At 42.4% G+C, this 10,566-nt stretch overlaps 1 non-coding gene across 1 annotated transcript; it reads left to right on the forward strand.

The window, feature by feature from the left end:
* Window positions 1–431: 431 nt before the first annotated feature.
* On the forward strand, window positions 432–504 carry TRNAG-GCC (transfer RNA glycine (anticodon GCC)). The gene has a single exon. It is a non-coding gene; the product is annotated as a tRNA-Gly (tRNA).
* The last annotated feature ends 10,062 nt before the right edge of the window (window positions 505–10,566 follow it).

Genomic DNA, 10,566 nt, shown 5'->3' on the forward strand with positions numbered 1-10,566 from the left:
AATCATAAGACCAACTGTTCTATCAGTAAAGATTTTATTCTTTGATAAAGAAAAAAGAAAAATAAATTCGTATTTCCTAGCTCTGTCCACTGAAAAGGCCCAGAAAAATGACCACTTACGGTAGCAATGAGCAATCCTAAGAGGCCCAGAATGTGGTCTCTAAATACTATTTCCCACTAAAGAAACCAGAGAACTTTGAAGAAAATGACTTATTTCAGTTCTGGGATTGGAAATATCCAAGATAAGCAAAAAAGCAAAGATGACTGCAATTGTGCTAAAGGGGAGCAGGAGTCAAAGTGGAGAGGGCCTCACTGACTAAAGATTGGACAATTTGAAATGCATCAAAAATTATGAACTGCTACGGATTAAAACAAAAAATATGGTCAAATTTGTGAGTTCACAGTGGCACTTAAAAAATAAAGCTTCAGGCTTCCCTGGTGGCTCAGTGGTAAAGCATCTGCCTGCCAGTGTAGGAGACACAGGTTCAATCCCTGATCCAGGAAGATCCCACATGCCACGGAGCATCCAAGCCCGTGCACCACAACTGCTGAGCCTGTGCCCTAGAGCCCAGGAGCTGCAGCTACTGAGCCACGTGCCACAAATGCGGAAGCCCGCGAGCCCCGGAGCCTGTGCTCTGCAACATGAGAAGCCACCGCAAAAAGCCCTCGCACCACAGCTAGAGAGTAGCCTCCACCCTCCGCAACTAGAGAAAAGCCCACACAGCATTGAAGACCCAGCACAGCCAAAGCTAAAATAAAATAAACAAATAAAATAATCTAAAAAATGTAAAACTTCATCAGTTACTCTATTAGTTTCTTAGAGTTGCCGTAACAAAGTGTCACAAACTGGGAGGCTGGAAACAAGAGGAATGTTTTGTCTCCTTGTTCTGGAGGCCAGTTGTCCAAAATGAAAGTGTTGGCAGGTCCACACTCCAACCTGTAGGGAGGACTCCTTCCTTGCCTCTTCCAGCTTCTGGTGTTTGCCGGCACTCCTTGGTACCCCTCGGGTTGCTGGAGTGTCACTTCGCTTCCACCACCACATGGCCATCTTCTCCCCTTCCCTTGAGGACCCCAGTCACATTGGATTAAGGGCTTGTCCTAGGGTTAGCAACAACCTTATTTCCAAAAAGGGCTTCCCTTGGGGCTCAGCTGGTAAATAAACCACCTGCAGTGCCAGAGACCTGGGTTCCATCCCTGGGTTAGGAAGATCCCCTAGAGAGGGAAGGGCTACCCAATCCAGTATTCTGGCCTGGAGAATTCCATGGACTGCAAACAGTCGGACATGACTGAGTGACTTTCACTTTATTTTATTTTTGTGTGTGTGTGTGTAATAAAGTTTTATTAAAGTATAAAGGAGATAGAGAAAGCTTCTGACATAGGCATCAGAAGGGGGTAGAAAGAGTACCCGCTTGCTAGTGTTAACAATGAAGTTATATAATCCAAAGAAGGTCTGGAGGTTGTAAAGACCTCATCAGACCTACTCCCATGATTTACATTTTAAGATAACACTGTCCTCAAGCAGGATACATCCTTGTAAAGACCAGGTCTACTCCCATAATTTACATTTTAAGATAACAGAAGGTTTAATCCAGAGACTGTCCTTAGGCAGGATACATTATTGTTATATAATCCTAAGGAATGTGGAGAAAGAAAAAAAAGTTTGTCCTTTCTTCCTCCTTGAGAATTCCAGACCCCTCTCTCCTTGGGGACCCCTAGACTCCCTATCAACCTGCCTAGGAAATGACTCTCTCATTCTCCCCTTTTCTTTTATGTTGCCTAGGGAAAAGGGGCGTCGTTCTTGTTCCATAACTGCTTCTGAGCTGACAAGGGGTGTTGTCCCTAAATTGGTGAGGCAACATATTCTCCTAATCCTCATATTGAGCATATCTGATCCAGGGGCCCCGAATAGTAGTTGGAGGAAGCTACAGCAGTAGCAGGAGTTTGAGCAACCATTTGTAACTTAAAAGCTTTATGCGGCTAGAAACAAATCCAGTTATACAATTACAGATGCAGGCAACATAGTCATTAAAACAAGTTAAAATCGAAATTAAAAGTCACATTATGTCCATAGTTAAAGTGCAACGTGTTGCACCAGTCCATTTTAGGGTTGGTAGATGTCATCAGATGAAGAAGAGGCATCGCATGTGATTGTTGTCGAAGGTATTCACAGACTTGGAGAAAGTCTTTTCCTTGAAGTGGGGATGTCCACCACCGGAAGCCTTCCACTGATGAAGAGGGGAGTGCTCCGCAGACCAGCAGTTAGACCGATTGTGGAATGCAGCATAGGAGTGAGCCCAGGACAGGAAGACATTGTCTTGAGGATCAAATGGCAGACTCAGGATTTTTGGAGTCAGCAGAAGTAGGCTCACATAGATTATCAGGCCCATCCGCTGCCCTTTGCTTAATTCTAGAGCTCGGGTCAGAGCCACAAGCTCTCTAACTGAGCACTGGTTCCCTGGGGGAAAGATTTTGCTTCCAAAACCTGTTTAGCAGTCACCACGGCGTAACCTGCTTTACACTTTCCATCCCGAACAAAAGAACTGCCATCTGTAAATATTTCCATGTCAGGATCGTCGAATGGGGTATCCTTTAGATCCTCCCGAGCTTTTGGCTGGTCCAGACAGTCCCATTACAGAAGCGGATCAGGAAGAAAGTGGGCCAGGGGCTTCAGAAAGCACAGAATAAGTTGCCCCAGTATCAGGTCTAATTGTAGAACAGTATTATACTTAAAAGACCCTCCAAGTGGCCACCGTTCACCGTCCTCCAATGGATACCATGGCCATGCAGTATCACATAGGAAGACCAGGTACGTCTTCTTTAAGCCCTGGGGATCAAGTCTATCCCAATTTTTCAGGATACAGTTCAAAGGAATGAGGCTGGAATTGTTAGCTCCCATCTTGTCCTGAAGGATCCCGGACGAGCCCCCAAGATGAAAGGGTGCTGTTGAATCACGCGAAGACACCAGGATTCTTGGCCCCCGGAGGAGAAGAATTCAAACCGGGGCCAGAGACAAGGCTTGATTTCTCAGAGCTTTTGTGTAATAAGGTTTTATTAAAGTATAAAGGAGATAGAGAAAGCTTCTGACATAGGCATCAGAAGGGGGCAGAAAGAGTACCCCGACTTTCACTTTATTTTCAAAACAGCTCACATTACAAGGTTTGGGGGGTTAGAACTTGAACATATCTTTTGGGCAGTGGGATACAATTCAACCCCTAACAGTCATTTAAGGGATGAGGAAAAAAGGAAAAAACTCACCCAGAAAACTAAAGAAAAAAAAAAACCAAAAAAACGAATCAAGTAATTAATCTGGCTTTCCTGTGCAAACTGTATCCAGGGCAACCGAGTAGTTGCCAAGGGAACCTTCCCCTCCATGAATTTCACCTAATAAATAAGAAAGAAATGATGAGATCATAATGTTCCATTTTTCAACCTCTTAATGAAATAATGGATCCAGGCAAAAATCATTTCGTTCAATATCACGAAGAGAGAGAAAGACAGGGGCATGAGATTCCTCCTAATGGAAGGTCACAGTGACCCCAGGAAGTAGTCTTTGCAAAACACTTAAAGCTGAAACAGATTAAGCCACTAACCATAGGTTTCCGGGAACTAGAGGGGACAGAGGGATACATTAAATATTAATAGCACCCCAGGTAGTCGATCTGCCATGTAGGAACTTTACAGGGTCAACAACCCAGTCTCTTCAAGCAACAAATTCCAAGGGAAAAAAATAAAGAAGGAGGGAGGACAAACAGTAGTTGACGGAAGAAGAGACTTAAAAGACACATCACCACTGCGATGTGTGGACCTTGCTTAGATACTGATTCAAATAAACCAACTGTAAAAGATATATGCATGGATGCATATAGATTAAGGGCTAACGGGAAATCTGACACACAGACTGGCCATCTGATGACGTTCAGGAATGATTAATTATTTGCAGAGACATGAACAGACCTAAAGATTGTCATGCGAAGTCAGAAAAAGACAAATATCATATGATATTGCTTATATGTAGAATCTAAAAAAAATGGTACAAATGGGCCTGTTTACAAAACAGAAATGGAGGCACGGATGCAGAAAACATCTGCGTGAAGGGGAGAGGTGGGGAGGAATAAATTAGGATGATGGGATTGACATACACACACTATATATAAAATAGATATTTAATAAGAACCTACTGTATAGCATGGGAAACTCTACTCAATACATGGGAATAGAATCTAAGAAAGAGTGGATATATGTATATGTATAACTGATCCACTTTGCTGTACAGCAGAAACTAACACACATTGTAAATCAACTATATTCCAATAAAGATTCATTTTAAAAAATCTTTACTTCTCCCAAAAAAGACATATCAACCACTTATGTATGTACCTTGTTAAAATCTTGATAAACCAACTATTAAAAAAAATATTATGGAGTAATTGGATAAATTGGACATGGACTGGACATTTAGTAACATTAATGAATTAATATTTTTTTTAGCTATAATAGTATTATAGTTGTGCTTTTACAGAGAGTCCTTATATTTTTTACACAATATTTACAGCTGAAATGATATGATGTCTGGGAATGGCCTCAAGACACTACAGACTGGAGAGGGGGTGAGATGGAAAGACACACATATGAAGTTTGATGTCATAAACTGACGATTGTTGAGCTGGGTGGTGAGTAACTGAAAGCTCACTCTGCTCTTCTCTCTATTTTTGCACATGTTTAAAATATTCCATAATACAAAGGAAGACAAAAGCAATACAGTACTTAGCGATAAAAATATTGCAAAAATAAACAGTATGGAAGTTTTGTAGATGTCACAGATGCTTGCTTCTGGCTTGTGATAAGATTTCCAATGATGACGTCATACACAGTTTCCAAAAGTGCTCTATTAAAATCCTGAGACATCCTAAATATGTATGTGCTGTGGATGTACTGCAGCTACCCTCCTGAAAGATTTAAAATACTGCTCTAGATATACACACGTTGGAATAAAACTGTTGCATGAAATGTGAGAGTGAGGGAAGCAGTATTCTTGATCAGTATATTCTTTCCTATGAAGGGTGCAGCTACATGGAAATTAAGGATTGTAAGAAAGAGAGAGTAAAAGAGACTTAAGAAGCATTGCTGTGTTGGAATAAAATTGTTGCATGAAATGTAAGAGTGAGGGAAGTAGTATTCTTCAGTTCAGTTCAGTTCAGTCGCTCAGTCGTGTCCGACTCTTTGCGACCCCATGAATCACAGAACGCCAGGCCTCCCTGTCCATCACCATCTCCCGAAGTTCAGTCAAACTCACATCCATCGAGTCAGTGATGCCATCCAGCCATCTCATCCTTTGTCATCCCCTTTTCCTCCTGCCCCCAAGCCCTCCGAGCATCAGAGTTTTTTTCAATGAGTCAACTCTTCGCATGACGTGGCCTAAGTACTGGAGTTTCAGCTTTAGCATCATTCCTTCCAAAGAAATCCCAGGGCTGATCTCCTTCAGAATGGACTGGTTGGATCTCCTTGCAGTCCAAAGGGACTCTCAAGAGTCTTCTCCAACACCACAGTTCAAAAGCACAGTTCTTTGGCGCTCGGCTTTCTTCACAGTCCAACTCTCACATCCATACATGACCACAGGAAAAACCATAGCCTTGACTAGACGGACCTTTGTTGGCAAAGTAATGTCTCTGCTTTTCAATATGCTATCTAGGTTGGTCATAACTTTCCTTCCAAGGAGTAAGCGTCTTTTAATTTCATGGCTGCAGTCACCATCTGCAGTGATTTTGGAGCCCCCCAAAATAAAGTCTGACACTGTTTCCACTGTTTCCCCATCTATTTCCCATGAAGTGATGGGACCGGATGCCATGATCTTCGTTTTCTGAATGTTGAGCTTTAAGCCAACTTTTTCACTCTCCTCTTTCACTTTCATCAAGAGGCTTTTTAGTTCCTCTTCACTTTCTGCCATAAGGGTGGTGTCATCTGCATATCTGAGGTTATTGATATTTCTCCCGGCAATCTTGATTCCAGCTTGTGCTTTTTCCAGCCCAGAGTTTCTCATGATGTACTCTGCATATAAGTTAAATAAACAGGGTGACAATATACAGCCTTGACGTACTCCTTTTCCTATTTGGAACCAGTCTGTTGTTCCATGTCCAGTTCTAACTGTTGCTTCCTGACCTGCATATAGGTTTCTCAAGAGGCAAGTCAGGTGGTCTGGTATTCCCATCTCTTGAAGAATTTTCCACAGTTTATTGTGATGCACACAGTCAAAAGCTTTGGCACAGTCAATAAAGCAGAAATAGATGTTTTTCTGGAACTCTCTTGCTTTTTCAATGATCCAGAGGATGTTGGCAATTTGATCTCTGGTTCCTCTGCCTTTTCTAAATCCAGCTTGAACATCTGGAAGTTCACGGTTCACGTATTGCTGAAGCCTGGCTTGGAGAATTTTGAGCATTACTTTACTAGCATGTAAGATGAGTGCAATTGTGTGGTAGTTTGAGCATTCTTTGGCATTGCCTTTCTTTGGGAGACATTGTACAGGAGACAGGGATCAAGACCATCCCCATGGAAAAGAAATGCAAAAAAGCAAAACGGCTGTCTGAGGAGGCCTTACAAATAGCTGCGAAAGGAAGAGAAGTGAAAAGAAAAGGAGGAAAGGAAAGATATAAGCATCTGAATGCAGAGTTCCAAAGAATAGCAAGAAGAGATAAGAAAGCCTTCCTCAGCGATCAATGCAAAGAAATAAAGGAAAACAACAGAATGGGAAAGATTAGAGATCTCTTCAAGAAAATTAGAGATACCAAGGGAACATTTCATGCAAAGATGGGCTTGATAAAGGACAGAAATGGTATAGATCTAACAGAAGCAGAAGATATTAAGAAGAGGTGGCAAGAATACACAGAAGAACTGTACAAAAAAGATCTTTATGACCAAGATAATCACGATGGTGTGATCACTCACCTAGACCCAGACATCCTGGAATGTGAAGTCAAGTGGGCTTTAAAAGCATCACTACGAACAAAGCTAGTGGAGGTGATGGAATTCCAGTAGTATTCTTAGTCAGTATATTATTTTCTATAATAAATGCAACTACATGAAGATGAAATATTATAAGAAAGAGAGACCTAAGAAGCATTGCAACTGAGTGTACTGTGTGGGCCTATTCAGGGGTCTCACTGGAACGAATCAATGATAAAAAGATATTTTTGAGATAACTGGGAAAACTGATAACTTACAAGATTCTAAAAACTTGTTGATTTTGAAGGATGTTGTAGTAGTCATTATGATTATATCATAATGAAGACTGCCTTTATAATTACATTATCCCCAAAAGCTTTATTTATTAAAGACGTAAAGAAGCAAAACACAAAAGATCACATATTGTATGAAATATTCAGAAAAGTAAACCCAAAGAGACAGACAGCAGATTAGTGGTTAATGGTGAGACTGCTTAATGGGAGTAAGGAGTTTATCTGGGGCTGATGAAAACAGTTTGAAGCGAGACAGAATGCGTGGTTGTACATTGTGAATATGCCCAATGCCACTGAATTGTATACACTTCACAATGGTTAATCTTATGTAATCTTTACTTCAATTTCTAAGATATTTATTTATGGCTGTGCTAGGTCTTTGGTTGGAGAAGGCAATGGCACCCCACTCCAGTACTCTTGCCTGGAAAATCCCATGGACGGAGGAGCCTGGTAGGCTGCAGTCCATGGGGTCGCTAAGAGTCGGGCACGATTGAAGCGACGCAGCAGCAGCAGCAGGTCTCTGGTGCTATGTGTGAGCTTCCCGAGTTGTGGCAAGCGGGGGCTACTCTTCGCTGTGGTGCTCAGGCGAGGCGGTGTTCACTGCAGTGGTTTCTCTTGTTTCAGAGCCCGGGCTCTAGGGTACATGGGCTCAGTAGCTGTGGCACTTGGGCCTGCTTGCCCCATGGCATGTGGAATCTTTCTGGACCGGGGATCGAACCTGTGTCTGCTTCATTGACAGGCGCATTCTTAACCTTTGGACCACCAGGGAAGCCCTTATCTCAATTTTTAAAAGAGAAAAAGATGATATGGGAGAGATGAACAGGTGAACACAAAGAAAGTGAGATTGTCCAGGCACTGTTAATGATTGGAGCTAGTGATGGGTACTTGAGGTTTCACTGTACTGTTCTCTTGATGTGATACAAGTTTAAAATGTTCTGAAATAGAAAGGTATGTGTGTATGTGTGTGTGTGTGTTTATGAGGAGGATTTCAGTAATAATAAAGCCACTGGTGTCAAAGATTCAGGAAGGCATTTGGAAAAATTAGTTTCATGAAATCAGAGAGTGGGAAGTCCAATATTTGCAAATTAATAAATTGCTATATAATATACATTATAACATGCAGTTTTAAAAATGAGCATATACCTACATTAATAAATAATATTTTATAAATAGTACAAGTATAATATTATAAACAAGCATCATTCTCCCTAAAAGTTTCTATATTCAAGTTGGGAAAAAGACTATTTTAGGCTTCTTCAGAACTTGGTGTGGTCTTGCTATATCCTAGCATTTAAGCTGTATTTCTGTGATGAACAAGAGGATCTCATCATTAGAAAGAGATCCTTATTCCTGGAGCAGAACTATGTCTGAATATTTCCGCAGAGCCTGGGTGACACGAGACCAACCAAACCGTTTGGCTTCAAGTCCTTGCCCATCAACCACCTCACTTTACCAACTTGGTTTTCATGCTGAATAATTCTGATCTTCCATCCACAAAAAAGGTAAATTCAGGGACTTCCCTGGTGGTCCAGTGGTTAAGACTTCACCTTCCAATATACGGGGGTGCAGGTTTGATCCCTGCTCATAGAGCTAAGACCCCACCCACATGCCTGCAGGCCAAAACATCAGAACATAAAACAGAAGCAGCATTGTAACGAATTCAATAAACACTTTTTAAAAAGTTCAGAAGTCCCCCAATGAAGTCCATGTATTTCGTTAAACACCCCCAAATGAGATTTACCTAGAGCTTGCTTTACCAATACAGGGACCCAGTTCCCATCGTATTATTCACCTGTCATTTCTGTGTGTTCCTCAAGCGCTGCTTCTCATGACTCAGGTGAATTTCTCAGTTTCTTGCCCTCTGTCCTTCTGACCACATCTGTGTCTTATGAGATGACCATGCCCTGGCTCCCTTTTCTGACAGTATTCTCCACAGCTCTCAGCTTTCTGACTCCCGGAGAAGATACAATTTTTCTTTGACCCCATATATCTCTCAGTTCCCCACAGAGCAGCTGTGATCAGACTGTAACTTCTAACAAAACTAGTATATTGAACGTTAGGCTTCCCTGGTAAAGAATCCTGCCAATGCAGGAGACATGGTGTCGATTCCTGGTCCAGGAAGATCCCACATGCCTCGGAGCAACTAAGCCCGTGAGTCACAACTATTGAGCCTGTGCTCCAGAGCCCAGGAGCCCCAACTACTGAAGCCCAAGTGCCCAAGACCCCTTGCTCCCCCACAAGAGAAGTCACTGCAATGAGAAGCCCTCACGCCTCAACTAGAGTAGCTGCTGCTCTCTGCAACTAGAGAAAAGCCCATGCAGCAAAGAAGACCCAGAAATAAAATAAATGAATAAGCATTTAAAAATAGCATATTGGACATTAATGGATAATCCATAGCAGGGTCTGCAGATTTGCTTTTGTAAAATGCCAAATAATAAACGTTTTAGGCACTGTGGGCCACGGACAATCTGTGTCACATAGTCTTTTTGACTGGTTGTTTGTTTTGACAGCCTTTGAAACATGGAAAGCCCCATCTTAACTCCATGGGCTGCACACAGTGGCCTGCAAGGGATTTGGCTCACAAGCCATCATCTGCTGACCCTGATCCACACCCTCCCAGCTGAGCCTCGGAAGGGACGGCAGCCCAAATCCACAGGGGTCAATCCACCCACAGCCTCCTTTCCAACTCCATTCTTGCCCAACTCCCAGCCTCAGCCCTCGCAGGAGCTGGTTTCTGGAGAAATTGTGTGCGTTAATCAGGATTCTCAGAGAAACAGAACGATAGAGTGTTTATCTATAGCTATATAAACAGAGATAGAGATTTATTTTGAGGAATTGGCTCACATGACTGTACAAGTCCAAAATCTGTAGGACAAGATGGCAGGCTGGAAGTTCAGGCTGATGTCACAGTGTCAAGCCGAAGTTTCACAGGGCAGCAGACGGGAAGCTCAGAGAGGATTTGTGTATTGCAAGGAGAGTTCCTTCTTTCCCAGAATCCTCAGGCTTTGCTCTTAAGGCCTTCAACTGATTGGATGAAGCCCATCACACTGTAATGCGAAGAGCTGACTCACTGGAAAAGACCCTGATGCTGGGAAAGATTGAGGGCAAGAGGAGAAGGGGAGGACAGAGAGATGTGATGGCTAGAGAGCATCACCGATTCAATGGACATGAGTTTGAGCAAACTCAGGAGATGGTGAAGGATAGGGAAGCCCAATGCACTGCAGTCCATGGGGTCACACAGTTAGACACGACTTAGCAAATGAACAGCAACATCACATTACAAAGAACGATCTGCTTTATTCAGTCACTGATTTAAATGTTAATCATGGCTAGGGACG

The sequence above is a fragment of the Bos indicus genome, chromosome 25 (genome assembly GCF_029378745.1).
Source record: "Bos indicus isolate NIAB-ARS_2022 breed Sahiwal x Tharparkar chromosome 25, NIAB-ARS_B.indTharparkar_mat_pri_1.0, whole genome shotgun sequence".
In the NCBI taxonomy this organism is placed as follows: Eukaryota; Metazoa; Chordata; class Mammalia; order Artiodactyla; family Bovidae; genus Bos; species Bos indicus.